We start from the raw sequence: 23,057 nt of genomic DNA, 5'->3' as shown, positions 1-23,057 counted from the left end.
AAGTACCAATGAGACTTTGGCTTCCAAATATCTTTGGCAATGTAGGTATAAATATGAGGTGCTTTTTTTCATCATCTTTTGGAATATCTGGCATAGGCCACTATTAGAAATATGGTACTGAATGAGATGGGCCAGTGGTCTTGAATTCTATGCTATTTTCTTTGTGCCTTTCTTTCTGTTACTTTAGTACAGTCTGGATATCTGACAAGAGTATCAGTGGGAAGAAATTAAATAACAGAGTGCCAGGAACCTTCAAAACCATCTGTTAGTGCTGTAAAACTACTAGTAGCAGTGTGGACCTTCAAAAAATGTATTAAATTGTGAAACATTGTTTCAAATAATGAACTGTTTGAAATTAGTCACCATGTGAACTACTTATACTGTTGATCAGCATTCTTGCCTGTCCGAATTGCCTTTTTATATCACAATACTGTTCTTAGTTATCTTTAAGTAGCTTCAGTTATACACACAGACAAAAGAGATTATTGTGTTATTGTCTTACTAAATGCTAACCAGTAGGGTGTGCTAATCTTTGTACCAAACAACGTTTTTTTAGAAGTCAGGTGTAATTTAAGCTCTGTTTTTTTGGTCTGACTTTTAACATGTACCTTGGGAAAGATATAATGTCTCAAACTAAGAAATCTACTGCTTTACCTCAAAGGTAACAATCAAAATAACATTATCATACGCAGGATATATGTGCATGCCCAGAATAATAAAATCAATAATCTCAGTAACACTGGGGTTAAAGGTGTGTTAACCTATTTCCCCTGTCCTTTAACAGTGCTGACAACCAAGATATTCCTAGTGATAAGCTCCATCTTCTCTCTAGCTTTTTGATCCCGTATGAAAGATGAAAGGAAAAGGAAAGCTGTTGCAGCACTTGATTGACCCTAGGTCTAAATTGGTGTCCATTTATCACATTAACAAACTGTTGGCAGCGCATCCATTACATGACCCAAAGGAATGAACTGCTTTACTTTCCCAGTTCTGTCATTTCTTCTACCCATACGGGAGCAATATTCATGTTTTTTAAGCTCTCTTGTATTTGTGGATCCAGCTAGAAAAGAAAAACTAGTGTGTGCAACATAAATAGCTGGTTTCAAACTTGAATAAGGAACATTGAAGTCAGGAACTGGAATACAGAAATAAATACTTGAATTAATTTCATAAAACAAAAGGAACATCATATCAAAACAAGGGCCACTTAACTTTATCCCCATTGACTGTATAAATTGGAGGGGCAGATGTAGAGAAGAGGGTGTTTACATAAACCAATCCCAGTTTTGTGAGAAAATTTGATTTTATCCCAAGAAAATGGGTAGCAACCTGCAGAGATTTTAGGTAGTGTTTGGTCTTTAAGTGTTTTTAAACTTACATCCTTGCATATTTATAAAAAGACAAATAAGCATATCTCTTCCTCTATTTCTGAATTATCAGTGTTGTTAATTAATTCAATCTTGTAGAACTTTCAAGGCCCAGCTTTGAGGGGTAAACTAGAGGGAACACAGGATGGATTTAGTACCAATGCAATAAAATCATAAGGTTTGACAGGCAACCACGAACTCACAGAAAGTTATGAACAAGAAAAGTTTCTTATGGCTTGGTTTATGAACTTCAGCTTCAAAATACAAAAAGCCAGCCCAATGGGTTCCTTACTTTTGCCTGAGCCAGGCACAGATGTCCAGTGGTAGCAAAGACTGACTGACACAATGTCCAAGTACCTTCAGGAGTGTTGCAAAGACCAGGCATTGTGCTATAGCTCAGAAATGAGAGCAGAACAGGAATCATAGTTCAGAGAAGAAGTCCCTCTGGGAAAACTCAAAGGATTTTAGCAGTGTCAGGATTTACGTCTGGCTAGAGAAAGATTTGTCCATAGAAGACACATAAAAATAGTGTATACCTTCAAATTACAGTGCTGCATCTGCAATGCAAACTTTGTGGTGTTTATTAGAACAAATCTCTTTTGTATAGTTGCATCTCATCTGTGCTGCTTACCACTCATTAATGCCACTCAGGCACTGTAGACATTATAGGTGACTACTGCGCTATTTTTCTTACCATAGGAAATTCAGAAAAGTTGGTGTTTGGAAAAAGAAACAAAAACTTCTTCATGTGGGAATAGCAACTTGGTATAGTTATAATACAAACAGCCCTGGAAAAAGACATGATATAGAGAAGTTGGCAGATGAAAAGATTTTTACTAATAGTAAATGCATACTTCATAATCACTGCATGTAAATGTGAAATACATCCAAAAATTTGCTGCATACACTGCTTTTCTGTTTGTGAGTGCAGAGCACAGCTGTTAGTCACCTGTGCTTTCAGAGTATTACAATTTTCACTGTGGTCTGGGTAAACATTTTTGTGCAGAATTCAGTAAACAACGGGAAAAAAAAATCCTATCACCACTTCCCCACAAAAAACACAAAACCCCACAAAAATCTCCCAAACAGCACCTGAAGGATTATATTCTCCAGTGAAACTTTTTTAGTTGGAATTAACAGTCTTATTTCCATCACAGGTGAATTTTCTGCTGAAAGTAGCTGTCCCAGATACAGGTTCACATACCTGTTCCTCATCTTCAACTTCTGAGCAGGGAATTAGCGTCTTGGAGGAATGGAAACTATATGCTGCTTCTATAACCTTACTAGCTTACCCAAGCATCTCTCTTAGCACAAAATACATTTTATTCTAAAGAACTGAAGAACATTTTTAATATGAACTTTTGCTCCCCAGACTCAATAAAGATGCTTTGGATCCACAACATTGCCATAATTCTGCTTCTAACATTTACTTAAATTCAATCAAACTTCATAGTTTACCACAATGTAATAAAGTCATGGCTGCATACTAAGTTGGACATCAGTAACAGATCCATGAATGCTCTATCAATCTGTTGTAATTAGGATGTAGAATGCACTAATTTAAACTCTTTCATGAACTGTTTATTGCATGGATCATATGAGGAATAGTAACTCAGAAAAACACATTAACTTACTGCTGTGTTTGAGCCCTGGACAAAAAAGAAAATAAAATCCCTTTGAATCTACTGCTGTAGTTTGCTATGTGCTAAATTAGGAAGAGCTCCTCAGAGGGTCTTGAGGAGTAGCTGAAACAAGATGTAGTTGTCACCTTCATGTTTCTTGGCAATCAGACCTCAGTAGAACAGTATGTGATTCTATTTCTATTTGTTAAAAGTAAAAAAAAAAAATAATTGCAGAATAGCAAAGGAATGCTGAGTCAGAGCCAAAGCTGAAAATCATTACTTTCCAATGTTTAAGCATGAGTATAGGCTTGGTAGGTTTAGGATCAGACTCAATGTGACTGAATGGAAAAACAAACATGAGTCAAAAAATATTGTGAAAGATCTAATTACCTAACCCAGAATTTTAATGTATCTGATGGAGGAAAACTTCACATCTGAACTCAGATTCTGTTCAAAGGAAGCTTTGAGTCCATCTTGTTATTCTGGTTCTCAGATTTAAATGTGACCTGTTTATAATCAAACTGTAGAACACAGAAAAGCTGACAATTTCTTGGTACAGAGCAGAGTCGAATGAAGTTCAAATATTTACTGTTTGTAAATAAAATATTAATGCAAAATAAATTATGTTTTTCCAAGGATAAAGACAAATCAGAAAAAGTTTCTAATTGCTAAAATTAAATTAAATGCTTTTAGTAATTATTTTATAATAAGCAGAAAGCATTTCCAGTAAGAAGCAGGTAAATTTAAGCATTGGTTTTTTTCAGTTCATATTATTGATTGCATGGGCATATGGCACATCTGCATTCCAATAACTTTATTTACAAGGAATAGCAAATATCGCTTCTTTTTCTTTCCCATCCCCTTCTCCCTAGTTTGAATTGTAGGTGCTGGAGGTTAAAGGGTAGTGAAGACTGCTCAGTACCTTACGTTCACCTCCTGTAATATTTCTTTTCTAGCTGTCACTACATTTGGCTAGCAGCTAGTTTAGCTAGGAAAGCCAGTGTTCATGCCAGGGCTGATCTGTCAAGACAGGCATGTAAGTAAGCTGATTGCACAGGCCTTCTTGTACCAGCTCTGCTCTTGCAGCCAGTTCTTCACTGTCTCCCTTGGAGTGTTGTGTGAAACACTGTCTGGCTGTGTACGATTAGTTCACAGGAAGACCTGATATGCTGTACACAAATCTGACATGTAGGCCTGCGGGTCAGAGGGCACATTACAAGGATTTCTGCAAGGTGTACAATTTGTCATGTGAAATAGAACTTCCTGTTTGTTAATATCTAGCAAGGTACTCCCAGTAAACACAGCTAAAATACCTTGGTCTGTGTAAAAACTGTCTCTGCTGTTAAATATTGATTTTTTTTGTTCTTTTTAGTTTGCTATCTATTAAAAAAATAACTGAAAGAATTTTATATTTGAATAGTACTCTTAAACACACATGAAATGAAAATATTCAGTACTCTTGAAATACAATTCTTTTGCAACTTATTGGACTGTGAAAAGTCTCAAATGAAATTGTTTGGGGATTTATTTCACAATCTTGAATAGTTTGATTGAACTAATATCCAGAAGTTTTTTGGGAAGAAGAGAGAAAATAACCTCAATTAAAAACAAACAAACAAACAAACAAACAAACAAACAAAAAACCCAAAACAAAACAAACCAACAAAACAAAAGAAAACAGAAACAAAAACCCAAAACAAAACCAAAACCAAACTACACCTGTTTTGTTCATACATTCTTATTCAAGTTCAAAAATACCCCAACTTTAGTTGGTGATGGGGAAGAAAGATTCACAAACACTTTGATAGGATTTTCAACCAGTAGGTAAAACTCTTACTACCTATTGTGCCTCAATGTTTTCTCTTCTTAATTTAGTGTTTTCCTCTTGGCTGTAAATTAACAAGTTGATGACTGAGTAACATTAGACCCTTACACTCAGTTATCCTGGTATGCTAAAATTTTAGCTCTACAGCATCTCTGGAGTATTGCATGTAAAGGGCTGTTATTTTAGAGCCACCTTAAGTGAAGCTCTCTTGGCTGGGCTGCTTGCAAACTTAACCCAGCAAAACCTCAGAACTGACTGCGTACCCATGCAGTAAATGGTATGTAGGTACTCTATGAGAACCTCAGCCCAGGTCCCCAAACAGTGCAGAAGCTACTTGCCAGGCTTTTTTGACCCATAGCTTAAACTATTTTGCCTCTGCAGAATGCAGTCCTGTTTTTGATATCTTTGGGCTTGTGAGATAGGTATGCCTTACAACTGTACCAAAAAAAGTGAATTGTGTCTATTCTATTCCTTTGAAACTGAAGGTTTTATTCAGAACACTCTGACCAGCATATCTGTAAAATACAGCTAAAATCTGGATGAAAGGTATTGATCTTTCAGTGTACTGCTTCCAAATCAAGAGGTAATAGTGTTTATTTTGAGGGAGCAGTCAAGTCTTTACAAGGGAAAGTAAGACTGAAGCCCAGGGAGAGAGCAAGGCAGGGGCATAGTCCCAACCATGAATTTCAGAGTAGGTTTGGTGGCAGTAGCCTGGGTCAGCCAAAAGTCCACTGATTACCAGATAAGTCAGTTGTATTGAGTTGGAAAGTCGAATCATCAAGACAAAGTCAAGATGTTCAAGTTTAGAAACAGAATACATACAGTGTAGCTTGAGAAGAGCCATGGGCCAGGACCTGGGCTCAAATGTAGCCGTGAGCTCAAAGGGAAGAAAGCAGGGGTGTAAGGGGCTTCAAGTGAGACTGAGGAGGATAATAATTAACCCCAGCCTTTTCCCCCAGAAGAGTTCCGTAACTCTTGCATCAGTGTGTCACTCATATCCCCATTCAATAAGTACAGTCAACAGCAAGCTTTCTATTCTCCAGTTTAGTTTCCACAGGTTTGCCTGTTTGAAGCAAATTCATTAATTCATTCACAAAGAAATCTGTGGGGATGTTTTAGTTCCTCACAGTCACAGTCTGGAGTGCCTGAATGTGTAATCAGAGCTGCCCTCCTTTTTGGATTTAGTTTTAAGCAGTGCATTTCAGACGAGTTTAAAACAGACTGATCTTTTAGTTTTACTACTTCAATTACATAAATGCAGTGTCTGGAAAGCTGATAAGAACTGAAATAGATCTATTTGAGTTCATGGATCCATGCCAATTCATGCATGCAATTTTAGCATTTTGCAATGGATGCTGCTGAGCACTTTAACATGTCTGACAGTCTGAGAACTGTTTTAGAGCAGTGTATTAAATGAGGCATGTAAAATATGCTATTTAGATATTCAGTGGGACTGACTGTTCATATTGCAAACTTCTTCTGCAGGATTGTTCATCTTCTAGAGACCCAGAGTACTGTCTGAAAATCAGACTTGAAGGGAATGAAAACAAAATTTACTCAAAATTTTCTCTTCTTTCTTGCACTGCTTCTTTACTTCAACATTCTCAGCATATTTCACTATCAGTCTGTATTGTCCATCTCTTAACCTCACCAATGGCATCATGATTATTTTCTTCAAATCCCATCATGATGTCAGCACCATATCAGAGGAATTAATTTTGTTTCCCATTGCCTCTTTATTTGTACTTTTCTATTCTTCATGGCAAGATTGTCACTTCACCTTTTTTCCTAAGAAAGGCTTACCTCATGTATGAAGATAGGCTGAGAAAGTTGGGGCTGTTCAGCCTGGAGAAGAGAAGGCTACGTGGAGACCTCATAGCGGCCTTCCAGTATCTGAAGGGGGGCTACAGGGACACTGGGGATGGACTATTCATTAGGGACTGTAGTGACAAGACAAGTGGTAACAGGTTAAAACTTAAACGGGGGAAGTTTAGATTGGATATAAGGAGGAAATTCTTTCCTGTTAGGGTGGTGAGACACTGGAATGGGTTGCCCAGGGAGGTTGTGAATGCTCCATCCCTGGCAGTGTTCAAGACCAGGCTGGACTGAGCCTTGGGTGGCATGGTTTAGTGTGCGGTGTCCCTGCCCATGGCAGGGGGGTTGGAACTAGATGATCTTAAGGTCCTTTCCAACCCTAACTATTCTATGATTCTGTTTTATCCATCAGTACCTATGAGATTGACACTTCTTCTATTAAAGCATTTATGCATCATTTCAGTCAAAAGAGTGGTTGTGAGTCCTAGTAGACTTATGAGGATGGCTCCAGTTGAAAACAAAGAATAGGACTATAGATAAGTAACCTTATTTTAGAAGTTACTAAGAAACACTGTCAGCAGAAGAAGCAAGTGTCATATTGCCTTTGAAATTTTGTTTATCTTTGCATCTTTTTATATGAAAATTTCACTTTTACCTGTCTGCCCATACATGGTGTGAAAGTTATTTAAATGAAATAGCATGAAACTAAACGATAAGTGCTTCTGTCATTCTTCATGAGATGTTACCTGGAGCATTGGCTATGGAAAAAATAAAAAATATCATGGACTCTGGTTACTGCCTTACACTGATCCAGGTTAACATAATCTGCATAACATGGAAATGGTCCCTAAAGGTAGAATTCTCACACTAAACGTAATTCTCTGCATCAGAGCTAGAGACCATATTGCCAAGTGCATGTTTAGTCAGAAGAATCCCATCCTATATCTTATAACCAGCTTAAAGCAGTTAGACTGCAGAAAAGTTAGAGAAAATTACACAGTGTTTTCCTTCCTTCTTACTGATGATAAGTCACTTGTCTAGGGTTTACAGGTTTTACCTGTTCTAAGAGACTGAAGGCTTTAAACAGGAACTAGGAATTGAAGTGACCTGAAATTCCTGTTCCGGGGTAAACAGATCTTCACATATATTTTGCATTAACTACCCAAACTTCTTATACAGACAAAAGTAAACTTTTTATTTCAGACGCAATTTTGCCTGAGTACATGTTGATGACAGGGATGACTAGAGAAGCAAGTTAGAAGTGTAGTTTTTATATAAACAATAAGAAATCACATCAAACAAGTTGCTTTCAGAATCTATATGACCAGTATCCTTACCTTCTTCTGCTACATTTATGTACATAATAGAGACCACAGTGTTTGCTTAAGGCTTAAGACTATGGACCTGACTCTCAGTTCTATCAAATATAAGTACAAATATGGTAGTTAAAAATGTATCTAGCGCTTAACTTTTCTGGCTGGTGTATTGTATATCAAAAATTCTTTACTAAAAATAGGAAGGAACGTAGTTTGAAAACTCTCATGCCTAAGCTTTGGAAGAAAAGATGCTCTGCCTTTCATCCAGCCTTCACTAGCATCCTTCTCATAGGTATTATTGTCAAGATTATAAATGCAATTCTTGATTTCAAGCCAATTTGCCAGCAGGAAGCTTCCTCAGGAACAGCCTCCTCCCGGAGCAACCCCTGCTGGGCCAATCGGCCTAGTAAGGTAATAAGCCAGCCAAAAAAAAAAAATAAATAAAAAACCAAGAGATAAACTACAACTGTTCATTGTTTCTTGCATCTGCTGTTTTGAGGATCTCTCATAATCAGTTTCCAACTATGAGGATTGCACTATGCAGGAAATTTCAAAACTATTAGAAGGAAGAAGCAAACTACTTTCTTTTTCTCTTTCAAAATTTTTAAAAATAAGTTAGAAACACATTATTTAACAGAAAAAAAATTATGCTGAATAAATGATAAATATGAGGGGTTTTTAAAGTTTCCTGGAATTCCGTATAAGCTCTGAAAAGCAATTTCCTCGATGAGGATTTCAAATTTGCCACATTTCTCCAACACCTACTAGCATTATTATTTTAAGCGTGCCCTCAGCAAGTTTGCCGATGACACCAAGCTGTGTGGTTCGGTTGATACGCTGGAGGGAAGGGATGCCATGCAGAGGGACCTCGACACACTTGTGAGGTGGGCTGATGCCAACCTTATGAAGTTCAACCATGACAAGTGCAAGGTCCTACACCTGGGTCAGAGCAATCCCAGACACAGCTACAGATTGGGCAAAGAAGAGAATCAGAGTGGCCCTGCGGAGAGGGACTTGGGGGTGCTGGTCGATGAGAAAATGAACATGAGCCGGCGGTGTGCGCTCGCAGCCCAGAAAGCCAACCGTATCCTGGGCTGCATCAAAAGGAGGGTGACCAGCAGGTCGAAGGAGGTAATCCTGCCCCTCTACTCTGCTCTTGTGAGACCTCACTTGGAGTATTGTGTGCAGTTCTGGTGTCCTCAACATAAAAAGGACATGGAACTCTTGGAACAAGTCCAGAGGAGGGCCACGAGGATGATCAGGGGACTGGAGCACCTCCCGTATGAAGATAGGCTGAGGAAGTTGGGGCTGTTCAGCCTGGAGAAGGCTACGTGGAGACTTCATAGCATCCTTCCAGTATCTGAAGGGGGCCTATAGGGATGCTAGGGAGGGACTCTTCGTCAGGGTCTGTTGTGACAGGACAAGGGGTAACAGGTTAAAACAAGCAGGGGAAGTTTAGATTGGATATAAGGAGGAAATTCTTTCCTGTTAGGGTGGTGAGACACTGGAATGGGTTGGCCAGGGAGGTTATGAGTGCTCCATCCCTGGCAGTGTTCAAGGCCAGGTTGGACGAAGCCTTGTGTGGGATGGGTTAGTGTGAGGTGTCCCTGCCTATGGCAGTGGGGTTGGAACTAGATGATCTTAAAGGTCCTTTCCAACCCTAACTATTCTATTATTCTATGATTCTATGATTGTATCTCAATTAACACATAATTTTAGATCACTCAGGTGTCTAATCACCTTCCATGAACAAGAATAGATGAGCTAACCTGGTGTTTAAACTGTTTCTTACACAGCACTCTGGAGAAAAAAATGTACTATTTTAGGCTTCTAGTGGATACAAACAGTTCAAAGCAGTCATCTGAACTGAATGTCAATTTATCTAATAATGTGTTTTGGATAGTCCATTGTGGACTGTATTAGATTTGGCTACCTAGAAAATATTAATTTCCATTTAGATGAACAAAAATATGTATAATCTAAAATGTGCAATATTCTGGAAAACATATATCTGAAAGTAAAGCTGTACTTGACAGATTTTTGCTTTGTTTCCTATGTTAACCTTCAATGTTTATAGTGCTTTGGTGTCTTCATGTCCTGGGAGAACAAACCCTACTTACTTATTCAATGTTCTCTATTGAACAGTAGATCTTCTGGAAAGATAAGTTTAGAAAACAAAAACCAGTGTTTTTATATCACACTCAAACAATTATACAATTTTGGCACCTTTGTCTAGATGACCACTAGCAAAGTATATTGCCATTTTAAGTCTTGAAATATTTTAAGTCACTCTAGAGTGTTAAAAAGGCTTTGCTGTTACAGCAAGTCCCTCCTTTATGACCAGAAGACTACAGTCAATGTCTGAGGGACACTTATTTTTATACTGTCTTTTTATCAGCATCTTTGAGCTACCTGTTAGTGTCAGAGCTTATTGTTTCTCTTCACATGATTAGACAGGCACCTCTGAAGTAAGAATTTACACTGTGCTGTGATTTTTCATGGATTCATAGAACTTAAGGCAAGAAGGGTCTAGCCTGACCCCCCCTGCATAACAGAGTTTATTGATCTGTTCAGTTGTTCCATAGCAAGGTCAGTGACTTGTACTTTTCTGAAACATGCTTTCCAGCAGGTGTCCTGTAATTTAAAGATCATGAACATCCACACATTCTCTTATTCTGTTCTGATGCCAAATCACATAAAGATCACTTAAATTACTATCCCTTGAATGGAGAAGCACTGCTTTTAATTACAGAGTTCAGGTTACAGCCATGGGTTATTGGTAGACTTAATGAAAAGAAACAAATTAAGACATTGTTATTTTTTCCTTCTGAAAGCATTTATATCAAATAAACTCTCAATTTCTTTTTGTTTGATATTTTCTTTCCACCTCCCTATTAGTTTTTGTGGTACTTCTCTGCCTGATTTTCTCCCTCCCCCTATGTGCGCAACAGAAATGAGTAGACTAGTTCAGAATCAGTTTCTGTAATTGATATTGAAAAGATAGAAGATCTTAATAAGCAGTGTTTATTTTTTACAGTTTTGGTCCTCATTAGTTTTTTTGCCACATTCTTATGAGACATTAGGAGGTATTTTCTTACATTAATATTATCTGAAATCCAGACTTTCACTTTGTAGCTGTGTGCTCCATTCCATGATCCTAGATGAAGAATTGTGTTTTATTTGTGTTAAAACATGTCTTATATTAATACATTTCAATTTAACAATCTAGCTAGCCCTCATGAATTCAAATCACACCCTAAAGATTCATCTGACTGCACAGAGACAACTTTGTGTTCAAGGGAGAGATTTAGCAATTTTTAGGGAGTGATTGTCTGAAATCAGACAAATCACACCCTAGAAATGCCTAATTCCTTTTACAGAACGTATATATTGTTATAGACATGGTAAACATCTGTCTGTTGTAGAATATACTCTTTATTAGTCTTTGTGCAGGAATGACTATGTTTGTGGCTCTAACTTCCATTTAAAGACTGAGCACCATAACAATGCATCTGCTCCTTAAGTAGTGCCTAGACAAGGACCTTTACAGTGCAAAAAGGGGTAATGAGAAAAGGAGGAAACCACAAGCAAGAACATGCAGAGACACAAACCTGACCAACAGAAGGTAAAGGAGGCAGTAAGGAGAACCAAGCCTGGTCAGTTGCCCTGGTAATTGGTAAGGGTGTGTGGAATATGGTAATGTTTATGTCAGTGAGATTATCTGATCTAGGACCTTGTCAAATGCAATGAAAAGGAGAAAGAAACACAAACATGACAAGCAAACCTCACGGGACAAAGACAAGAAACAAGGTCACCACTCACACTAATTGATGAGCTACCAGAAAGCTGTCAGCAAACTGGGGCTTTGTAACTGGTAAGATTGCAAACCTGGGGGTCCAGGATGTTGCAGAGGGTCCGTGGTACTCATAAACTAATGCAGCTGGGGCTAGATTGCAGCTGTGGGCACCCCTGGCCTGTGGAGTCAGCTACTAGAGCCAGTGTCACCCACTGGAATGAGGGGGGTCTTGGTGCCATCCACTGGGGTGGGAATGGTGTGTGTCCTGAAAAGAAACTAGTTTGATGCTATCTGCTGGGGTTGTGAGTGTCTGTATCTCCCCTAAACTGTGAGTAGGGAGGTGTGCGAAGTTCACCAGAAAACCTCAAGCTGGACTAGCTGGCAAATCAAATGTTCTGTGTCCAGACAGGGGTATCAGGCAGGGAGAGGGCTCTGGCTGGTGTTTGGGGAAGCCATGACTATGAGTGCCTATGGGATGAGCATATAAGTGCATGTGTCTGTTTCTAGTAAGCACCAAACTTGGTGCCATCAGTGGGAGACTTGTGGAGCACATAAGAAAATGGAGGAACTGGGCAGGGTGTTGGGTGTTGGTTGGGCAGAGTACTTGTGCCAGTACCTGGGAATCCACAGATGTGCATATTTGTGAACCTAGTGAGTGTCAGCTGTGTGCTTTCATTGGTGATCCCTGTCTCTACCAGCCAGAATTTCTTCTGGGCTTGTGTTTTATGAGTTGTATATGTAGGTACTGTTGAAGGCAGTTCCTTGTCTGTGGTGGTCTGTGTGAATGGCTGTGCCAGTGTTCTCTGCGTATATGTGTGTGTGTACACGTGTCTCTGGGGCACATGTACAGCTTTGCTACTGGTTGAACATGCAAACAGGAAAGCGGCAGCTGTGTCCCTCACCCTGGACAGGGACCCTCAGTCCCTGAGAACTGGGCTAGACTCCAGTGTCTGAGCAGGAGGGTCTTGGACTGGTGCTGCAGGAAGTGGTGTCACTCATAATGTATCTTAACACTGGGAGGGTATATTCAGACAGGGTTTCTAATGTTTTTTGTGGAATCTCTGAAAAACAATTCTGTTCTATGCTGAGGTTTCAGTCTCAATTTCTTTCTGAGATTTCATTTTGCCAGTGCTTGACAGACTTACTTTGCTTTCTACATACATATGTTTCCAGTCCTGCTTTCCAGATTTCCTTTTCAAACCATCAAATGCCTTATTCAGAAGAAAACAAGAAAATGAAAGATGTATATGTTTAAGTAAGATTTTAATTTTGAAGAGGACTTGCTTAGGTGGGTCACATATTCAAGTTGCTTAACATATTTGTCTCTGTGTTTGCCCTGTGACCACAAGACAAAAAGGAAAAACAATCTCTATTTTACTTTTTTGTGTACACTACAGTTATTAAGAAAAAAAAATAATAAAAATAGGGCAGCATATGCAAAAAGTGATTGACACAGTTTAAACACTACCTGGTCTTGCTGGTGAGCTCTAGAGAAGACCAGCAAGATGCTGGTAACATTGTATAGCTACCCTCTATATGAAAGTTCATGTAGAACAGATGGTGTAAACCTTATTTACCCTTCAAAAAAGTGGGCTACTTCAACAGAAACATTTTCTTTCCGGATAACCTTACTGCATCAGAACAGATTCTTACGTCATGCTAGCACAGAATGAAGATTTGACATTAACAGAGGAGGAGGTCCTGCTTGAAGCACAAGAAAGAGAAACTTTGCTGGGAGGTGTCTGCTCGGTGGTTATAATTTTTTTTTAATGTATCTTGGAAGATGTTCTCTAACTCGTTGGATTCAGACTCCTAGAACAAGAAACAGAGGAGTGAATGCTACCCATAGCCTATTCAAGGCTGCCTCAAAGACTCTTTTGACCATGTCAAGAAGAATTTAACCCCAGAGACTCAACCTATTTGTAACAAATCTTGTTTTCTCAAAAATGAGTCCATCCCACAACTCTCAAAGTGACAAAGATTACTCTTTCCATATGCATCAGCCTATGATAGTACAGAATAGAATGACAATTTTCCAGAGCTACTTCAGATAGGACTTGGCTGCAGAACCAGAAATGAATTTGAATCTTTTACTGTCAACAGGAAAACTTATATATATATATACAAATATATATAAAAGTTAAAAAAAAAAAAAAAAGCGCTGCTTTTACCATAATAAAAGGAGCTAAAAAGTCAAAGAAAGCACATTTTAATTTAGAGGGTTGTATCACAGTCGCTTTTCTTATGGCAGTAATTTGACAGAGAAATAAAATTAAATTAAATCTGAATTTGTTTTGATTCAGATCCATCACTTGTAGTATAAACATGCATAAAACTTGCACTTCTAAATAAAATTATAGCAGCCATTTCTTTCATGAACACAACAGCAAACTAAACACCACTGTATAAGCTCAGATAATGTAAAATTTGTAATAACAAGTGATCAGTAAGAAAACAAAAGAGAAGAAAAATCCTAACTGCTTAAACCCTTTGTGACTTGCATACTTTACACATTAGAGGAAAATCATTCTGCATTTTCTTTGTTTTCAGAGTTATGCTTCTGACATTTAAACATTGGTGCAAGTCTGTAAACCAATATCCTTATTCTAACAATTTTGAAAGCTTTCACAGCTAATTGAAGTGTCTGTGTCATTTCTGTGGGTGATTTTCAATACCAAGGGCTGTAACATGGCAAAGGAAACACTTTTGTTGTACAAAGCAATTTTAAAGTGTTTTTAATTAGCATTCATTTTTAGGTTGAGTTTGAATCCTTAAAGACAGTTTTGTTAAGCATTCCTGAGGATTCTTTAGTAACAGCCAAGTGAGAAGTGTCTATCACAAATGTAAGATAAACTTTGGTGAAGGCAAAAAATCCACTGTGACAAAATACCTTGTTTTGTCTGGTATTTGGCATATCAATTCTTTTCCTTCATGGTCATCATAAACAGCAGTTCTATGGTTTACACAAGCACAAAACACACCCTGGGACTTGGAAGCAAGCCTGATGTTGAGATTAATGTGGTATTAGCAGAAGTGCTAAGATAAAAAACAAGCAATCAAGCATGTGTAGGTGGTGCCAGATGCCTTCCTGTTTGTGAACATATTGTGCATTTTGTAATTCCAGAATAAACTCGTGTAAAAAGAATCAAAATTACTCTCTTGGGCCGGTCTAGAGATCAATATGGGTTACACTTGGACTGTTAAATGTATTCATGACTGAAAGTGATCTCTACCCTGTAGGCCAAGTGGTCCAGTGTGATTTGCCTCCCCACAGCTCATGGATAATTGCATCGGGAAGAACACAGTACATCCAAATGATCTAACATTGGATCAGGTCTTCTATAGGGTGTATATATTGGATATGTGGCCATAATAGAGTAATGTGATATAATAATAATTATGGTGTAATTACAATTAATGTAATTAGCTAATTTACAGCATGGTCTTTCATACCTAAGCTGCATGATATAGGGCTTGGCATGGGAGGATGTGTATTGTTTGAGAGTGAAAACTGAGCTGAAAGATTAGAAATTCTTGGAAAGGTAAGAAGCAGAAAAGGGTGTGATCCTGACTGTTAGAGGCAATTCCGGGTTTAGGTGCTTGAAAATCCATACCTATTATTCCTCTCGCAGGAAGGACAAGCAGCTCATTTATCCTGAAGGTGAGCCCAGCAATTACCTGAGAATGATCAGCTGATCAATACCCAGTGGTGAAATGGAGAATTTCATGATTTCATAGTATATGACTGTTTTGCTGTGTCCCAACTCAATATCATGTCTCCATCAGTTGCCAATAATGAAATATTAGGGAAAGTACAAAAACAGAACAAACACACAGTGACATTTTGCCTCCCAGAGCATTCAATAGTCTGTGATTTAAGCACCAATTGCTTTAGAGATAATATTGTGTAAAATAACCCTTGATAAATTTCCATAAATTTGTCCAGTCTCTTTTTATCTCTTATATACTTTATATCCCCTGTTGAGAATACCGACAACTGTGTTAATGTTGTGTCTTATACTTTCTCAGTGTTTCTAATAGTATTTGGCAAGGAACCTTTAGAAATTAAAAGAAACTATCAGTTGCTTTTTTCATTGTTTACATGACAAATGCAGTTAATATGAATAATTAGGTAAGAGTATGAGATATGAAGCTGGAAGAGAAATGAAAAAAGAGAGGTTCAAATTGGATGCAAGGGGAGCCCTTCTCTTTCTGAGAAGACATTTTAGCAGTGGAAGATGATTCCCAGAGAGGTTGTTCAGTCTCTACCCTTGGGGCTTCTCAAGACTCAACTGGAACCAGGCCTGACCTCAGAACCACTCCTGCTCTGAGTGGCTGTTGGCCCAGAGACCTCCTGATGTCCTGATGTCCTGATGTCCCCTCCAAACTGAATTATCCTGTGATTCTATGGTGTTTTTTTCAAGTACCTGTTCTTAGTCATTGGCAGCTGTTAATGTATATGTACTCCAATGCAGCATTATACTCTACAGTCCTTAGTGCTGCAATAATGTTCAGATACACCACTGCTAAATTTCTTCCATTAAACACAACTACAGGTTAAGTTTGGTGTCAAATACTTGTCAACTTCCATGTTTATAAATTTTATATTTCAGCCATTATTGAAAAATAACATTGAAACTCTTGTGTTTTACATCTCAAGCAGCTTTTCTCTCTTCCTGATGTTCAACTGATGCATCAGAAGAAAGCAAGTCTATCCATTTTCATCCTCAGTCCATTTCAATTTCATCTAGGGAAAGTCTTTCCCATCCAAGCAACCTTCTACAATATCTTGAGCAGCCTTGTTACCTGTCTTAATCACAGGGTGACCTTTACTTCAGACCGAGGATATCTGAATGCCTTACTTGTTTCAGTATTATTACCCACTAAGAAGAAATTAATAATAATGATTTTCTATGAAAATGTAGAATATTTATCAATGGAAATCTTTTGGAACAAGTTAGACAAACATCTCCCAGAAATTATTATTTATCATTGGTGGCAACATATGAGTTAAAATTTTCATGTTTTTTCTAACTCTGTGTTTTCACTATTCTAGATGTCAACACTCCTTTAAACTCTACTACAAGCACTTGGACATATACATGAGACTGTGTGCTTCTTTTTGGGATATAACAAGTAATGTTTTGTTACTATGCATATTAATTCCATGTTCGATTTTACTTTTCCAACACAAAATCTGGTCCTACACCTGGGTCGGAGCAATCCCAGGCACAGCTACAGACTGGGCAAAGAAGAGATTCAGAGCAGCCCTGCAGAGAAGGACTTGGGGGTGCCGGTCGATGAGAAAATGAACATGAGCCAGCAGTGTGCGCTCACAGCACAGAAAGCCAACCGTATCCTGGGCTGCATCAAAAGGAGCGTGACCAGCAGGTCGAAGGAGGTGATCCTGCCCCTCTGCTCTTGTGAGACCTCACCTGGAGTATTGTGTGCAGTTCTGGTGTCCTCAACATAAAAAGGACATGGAACTCTTGGAACAAGTCCAGAGGAGGGCCACGAGGATGATCAGGGGACTGGAGCACCTCCCGTATGAAGACAGGCTGAGGAAGTTGGGGCTGTTCAGCCTGGAGAAGGCTGCGTGGAGACCTAATAGCAGCCTTCCAGTATCTTAAGGGGGCCTATAGGGATGCTAGGGAGGGACTCTTCTTCAGGGAGTGTCGTGACAGGACAAGGGGTAACAGGTTAAAACTTAAACAGGGGAAGTTTAGATTGGATATAAGGAGGAAATTCTTTCCTGTTAGGGTGGTGAGACACTGGAATGGGTTGGCCAGGGAGGTTATGAGTGCTCCATCCCTGGCAGTGTTCAAGGCCAGGTTGGACGAAGCCTTGTGTGGGATGGGTTAGTGTGAGGTGTCCCTGCCTGTGGCAGTGGGGTTGGAACTAGATGATCTTAAAGGTCCTTTCCAACCCTAACTATTCTATGATTCTATGATTGAGGTTAAAAGCAGGTGAAGAGGACTAATATACATCCTGCCCTTAAATAACAGAGACCCACACATTATAATAGATGTCCTTAATGATGACTAATATTGTTATGGCCATCCTGGCAGAATAAAAATGGTAGTAGAATATTTTAAATGCTGTTTTCTGGACCATTGCTGAAAAATCACATGGACTCCAGAGAAAAAACCCTCTGAGTTCTGGTATAATTTATGTTTTCCAGGTTTCCCTAACTCTGGAAGGTTTTATACCACTCATTTATTGAAAAATGCTGTTCAATGTAAAAAAACTGTAATATGACATTGTAGCACGAACTGTTTCATTTGGAGTAGCAACATAAGAAACATCTTGCTGAGACAGATACTTGCAGCTTGTTTTCTGTTACCAACAGAGCAATAGAAGATGCTGGCCACTGTTTGCTTTTCATTTCCCTTGCATTCCCTCAGTGTCTGTGACTTGTTTATGAGGCATGTTACAGAGTGCATTCAAAACTAGTAGCCAGTTATGATTTTTTGTTCCACCAATTTGCCTAATCTGTTTCTAAACCTGCAGGGGCTGTTTTCTAAACTTTCTGTGGCAGAAATTTCCAGAAAGAAAGAAGTACTTCATCATACCCGTTTTAAACCAGTTTCTTGCTTGTTTCATTAAGTGGTCCCTAGTTTTTGCTTTATTGGATGTATCATTCAGGTTATCTTTTGCCTTTGTGATTTTGTACACTGTGAAATGTTGAGAAGGGAAATGAGAAAGCACTGAATGCAATCAGAAACTTATAATCAATATCTAAAATCAATATTCAAATTATTTAAACTGCTTCAAATTGTCAAATCATTTAAAGCCCATACTGCTGTATAGGCTAGAGTAATAGTAATGAGGTTTTCAGTACTGGGTTGATATTATTGAGTGTTCTATTTGAAAAGAAACACAGCTAACCAATATGAAGCACTGAAGGAGTATCTAAGGCAAAATGCAACACAGCAGCAAGAAGCTGTTTTGAGGACAAACATAAAATCATCTTTTAGCCATTTTTCCTGACTGAGATGTATCTGCTTCTTTGTATTTGATAGAGCTTCACAGACTTTTCGCTAAATTACTTAAACACATATGAACCTACTTACACTTCTGGTCTCCACAGCACTTGATAGTAATGAGATCCACAACTTAATTTTACTCTGTGTTGAAATGTGCTTCCTTTTGCCTGCTAATTTCATTGGGTGTTCCTCTTTCTTGGACTCCTAAAGAGAGTGAATAATTGTTCCCTAATCAATTTCTTCACAATGCTGTGCAACTCTACCGCGTCTATTCCCCGCTGTTTTGCAGCCTGAGGAATCCTAGTTTATGAAGTTTTTCTTCATATAAAAACTGTTCCATGTCTTTGATCATCCTTGTCATCTTTCTTTGTACTTTTGAAGACTGTACCTTTCTGAGACAGGATGATTAGAGGAGCATGAAGCACTCAAGATGTGCATGCACCATGGATTTATACAACAGTGTAATTGAATATTGTGCGGCTTCTAAATTCTTTTGTTAATAATACTTTACATTCTTCCTCTCTTTTTCACTGCTATTGATATTTTTATAAAGCAGCTCATAGTAATGTAAGATGTCTGTACTAGGTAGAATCAGGTAATTTACCTCACAGGGTGGGTGTAACTTTTGTATCTTTTTGACTATGTGCATTGGTTTTAATCTATTGAAACTATTAACTTGCTGCCTTACTGAATAATCATTCATATAAAACAAATTTCTGCAATTATTTTTCTAATCTCAATTGTTTTGACTCACTAGCAAAATTTTCCATTTCACTATTTAGCTCTTCTGTGTTATGCCATGTTTGCATGGCAGAGCCTCCAAAAAAACAAAATAATGTACCGTCACTGGTAACATATATTGAAAACTTCTTACCTCAATTCCTTATAGTAAGATAAACTCCATTTAAACGTCTTTCATGCAGCAATGGGAAAAATAATGAAAAGGGATGAATAAATATTTGAAATATTTGTACGACATAATAAAATTAAAGTTCAGTAATATAAGAGTTAACAGACTAGTAAAAAGGTGATCTAAAATACTTACGTGCAACAGAGGATGAGAAGACATTCCATTCACTTAAAAGAATTAACTAAAAGAGAAAAGAATAATTTACCTCTTACACACACTATGAGTTTGATTTAAAAAAAATTATTACATTTTGAATTGCACTGGCCTCAAGTAGAGGGTCAGAAAAGTTGTAGTGCGCATGATTTCAAAGGTCCCTTGGGAGGACTCTAATCCATTCCTTTGCTCAAAGGGGAATCAAATTAGTTCAGCCCAGGTTTCCCACAGCTTTGCTCGTGCCTTGGAAACCTCCAAAAAAAGAGATGTCAGGATTGCCTGGAAATCAGCTCAAATATTAAATATTTTCAAAGCATTTTTTTCTTATATCCTATCTGAACCACTTGTATTTTAACTTACACCTGTTGCCTCCCATTCTCCTGTCATATACCACTTCAAAAAGCCTGTCTGTATTCTCAAAGACTTCCCTGTAGGTTCCAGAGGGCTGCTCTTAATTCACCCCAAAGTTGTCTTTTCTCCAGGCTGAACAAACCTAGCTTCCTCAGCGTCTTCTAATAGGGCAAGAGGTTTAGTGACTGTCTGGTTTGGTGGCTCCCTGTTGGAATAGGTCAAGTTGACACTTTCCCTCATTTTATGGATCTTTTAATACCTCAGAGATTTTAGTTTGGTTATCTAATAAATATTGAAATGAATCTAAGATTTATGTAGGAATAAAATTCCATGTGACTTACAGAAATGTTAGTTAAGCATTTCAGAAATACTGTGACTATTAATAGCAATTTCTAAAAGAAGGAAACAAAGTTTTAGGAAATTCTTCTGTGAAGATAATATGAGAGCTGTCACAAGTCTCCTTAAAGGAATACTTTTCTGCATTTGTTAGTGTAATAAATTTTCACTGAATTTGCTAACGTGAAGAAGCTTAACACCTTTAAAATGCTATACATATGGGAAGCATTTGTTATGCAAGTATACACATATATATATATGTGCAAGTGCATATGGCATCATTGGATATAGAGTTCTGACCAATTACTTTGAAATAGTGCATGAAATCAAGCTCGTTCACAATGTGCACAGCAAATTCAGAAAAACAATATATTTTCAAATTTTTACAGGACATATAATTCAAAGGGTTAATTTTTCTTTCTTGCACAAACACTATTCCCAAGGATTTCTCATTTATGAAAAATAAGATGTTTCAGATTTTATTTAGTCAAATATGACTGTAGCCTGTCAGTAATTGTGGTCATAGTATAATTTTCTGAAGCATAAGCTCCACTTTAATGTAATTTTCATGAAACCATCCTTCAGAATGTGTGTAGCTTTCAGGTCAGTAAAATACAGATTTCAAAAGACCTTATTCTCTAAGGAAAAAACTTCTGTTTGTATTTCTATTTGAAAGCATGCACACAAGTAGTCATCAGGCCTACAGCTTCCTTAGATATATCATTAATTCATGTAGGCTTGGGAACTGCAGTTAGGGCCTGATTTAAATTTATAGTGTTCAACAAAGAGTTTGTTCTGTTTTTTTTTTCAACAGAAAAGTTTAGGGATGAAATCAGGTTGTCTATTATTATATCAAAGTGATGAAATATGTTGAAAGACACCCAGTGTATTTCAGATACTGAAATTAAAGTTTCAGTTATCTACCATCAGTGAAACTCTCTGGAACATGAAAAACTGTTGAATTGGCACTTTCTGAAAGCTTTCCTTTATGAAGCATTTGCTTATTTATTCTCATTTGTAACTTTGAGTCATCACTGTTTCTTTTGTAGGTGGAAGCAATGACAACACAGAAACAGCTTTGAGAGACTATTCTCTGGTTCAGTGAACTGAAAATTACACAACCTCTCCTGAGATTCTGTTTAAATTCCTGAAGCAGTTATACAAAGTATGCAAAGATATTTGCATTAAAATAAGTCAGAGAAAAAAAGAAATCTAGCTTACCTTACCCATTTAGGTTTTCCTATGGATGTTAATGACACTACCTAACATGAAAAAGATAGGAAAACAAATTTTTATTATATAAAATTTATAGTCAGCAACACATAGCATACTTTCAATCCACGAAAGAATTATTTTTATTTCTTTTTAACAGGGTCATATTTAAATCTATTGTTCTGCAGTAATTTCTGCAACGGTCTTTATTTTCTGTGGATCAATATTAGATTTTGTAGTACTTTTCCATGTTGAGGAGGTGACCTAGAATGTAAGTTTTCGAAGAGGTTTTCAGAGAAAAGAGGAGGAGGAAGCATGGGCTTCCAAATATTTATGACTGTTTCCTCAGCAGTTTTTCAATGCTTTCTTGTCCTTTTGATATATTGGCTAATCTCCAAGTAAATGTGAAAATGCATGTGCTAAAAATAAAAGGTAAATCCTCTGTTTCATGCTGACTATTCCTCCTTGTAAAGAGAGAGGGAAAAGGTGACCCAAACGCTGGCTAAATGCTGTTTCCACCTGAACTACATGGATTAGGAATGAGCTTGCTTCACCATACACACACTTTTTTGGGTTTCTAAAGAGATAATGTGACATAGATTTTCTTAAAATGCCATTTCTGTGGGAGAAAAACTAACTCCCCATATTTTTCAGGACTTCTAAGAATTAAAATAAGAAATGTTCAATTCAATATGGAATATGAATTGAACATATTTGGAATTCAAGCAGCTTCCCAGTAACACCTATATTGTCCCTGAATTCTAGAAATATCCTTTCTTGCAAAGATTCAGACAAGAATTCATACAAAAACCCATAGATGACCACTGTATGTTATTATCCCTGTTTTTCTTATGTAGACAAGAAATATGAATCAAAATATCTTCTGGCCCTAATGTCCTAAAATTAATTTCACAAAAAAACAATAAAGCATGTACAATTCCCCAATATAAAGAAGCTAATGGTGATCTCGAATGGAGAGAAATAAAAATATTAATAGAACTGTGATAATTTTCTACAAATGCGCTATGATGAAACAGAGCATGTTAATCTAATCTAAAAATATGAATACCAATGCCTCTGGCTCTAAAGAAAAATAATATTTTAATTATATAACATGATTTTTTTACTATAGTCTTGAATATAACAGTAATTTGCAGTATTTTTTTGATTAGCATATACAATTAATCTGGAAAAATTATCACTTTTTTCTTATATGAGGCTGTTAAAGGGATTTATTTTATTATTATTAGTTTTTTATGGTGCCTTAAAACACTATATATTAAAAACTGAGCCTCTATGTATTAAAAGTAGTCACCATTTTTCAGCAGCCGTGCTGGGGGTGTTTGTTGATGAGAAACTGAATACGAG

This window comes from Lathamus discolor, chromosome 1 (genome assembly GCF_037157495.1).
Source record: "Lathamus discolor isolate bLatDis1 chromosome 1, bLatDis1.hap1, whole genome shotgun sequence".
Lineage (NCBI taxonomy): Eukaryota > Metazoa > Chordata > Aves > Psittaciformes > Psittacidae > Lathamus > Lathamus discolor.
The sequence above is the reverse complement of the archived record's forward strand: the minus strand, read 5'-3'. Positions refer to the sequence as shown.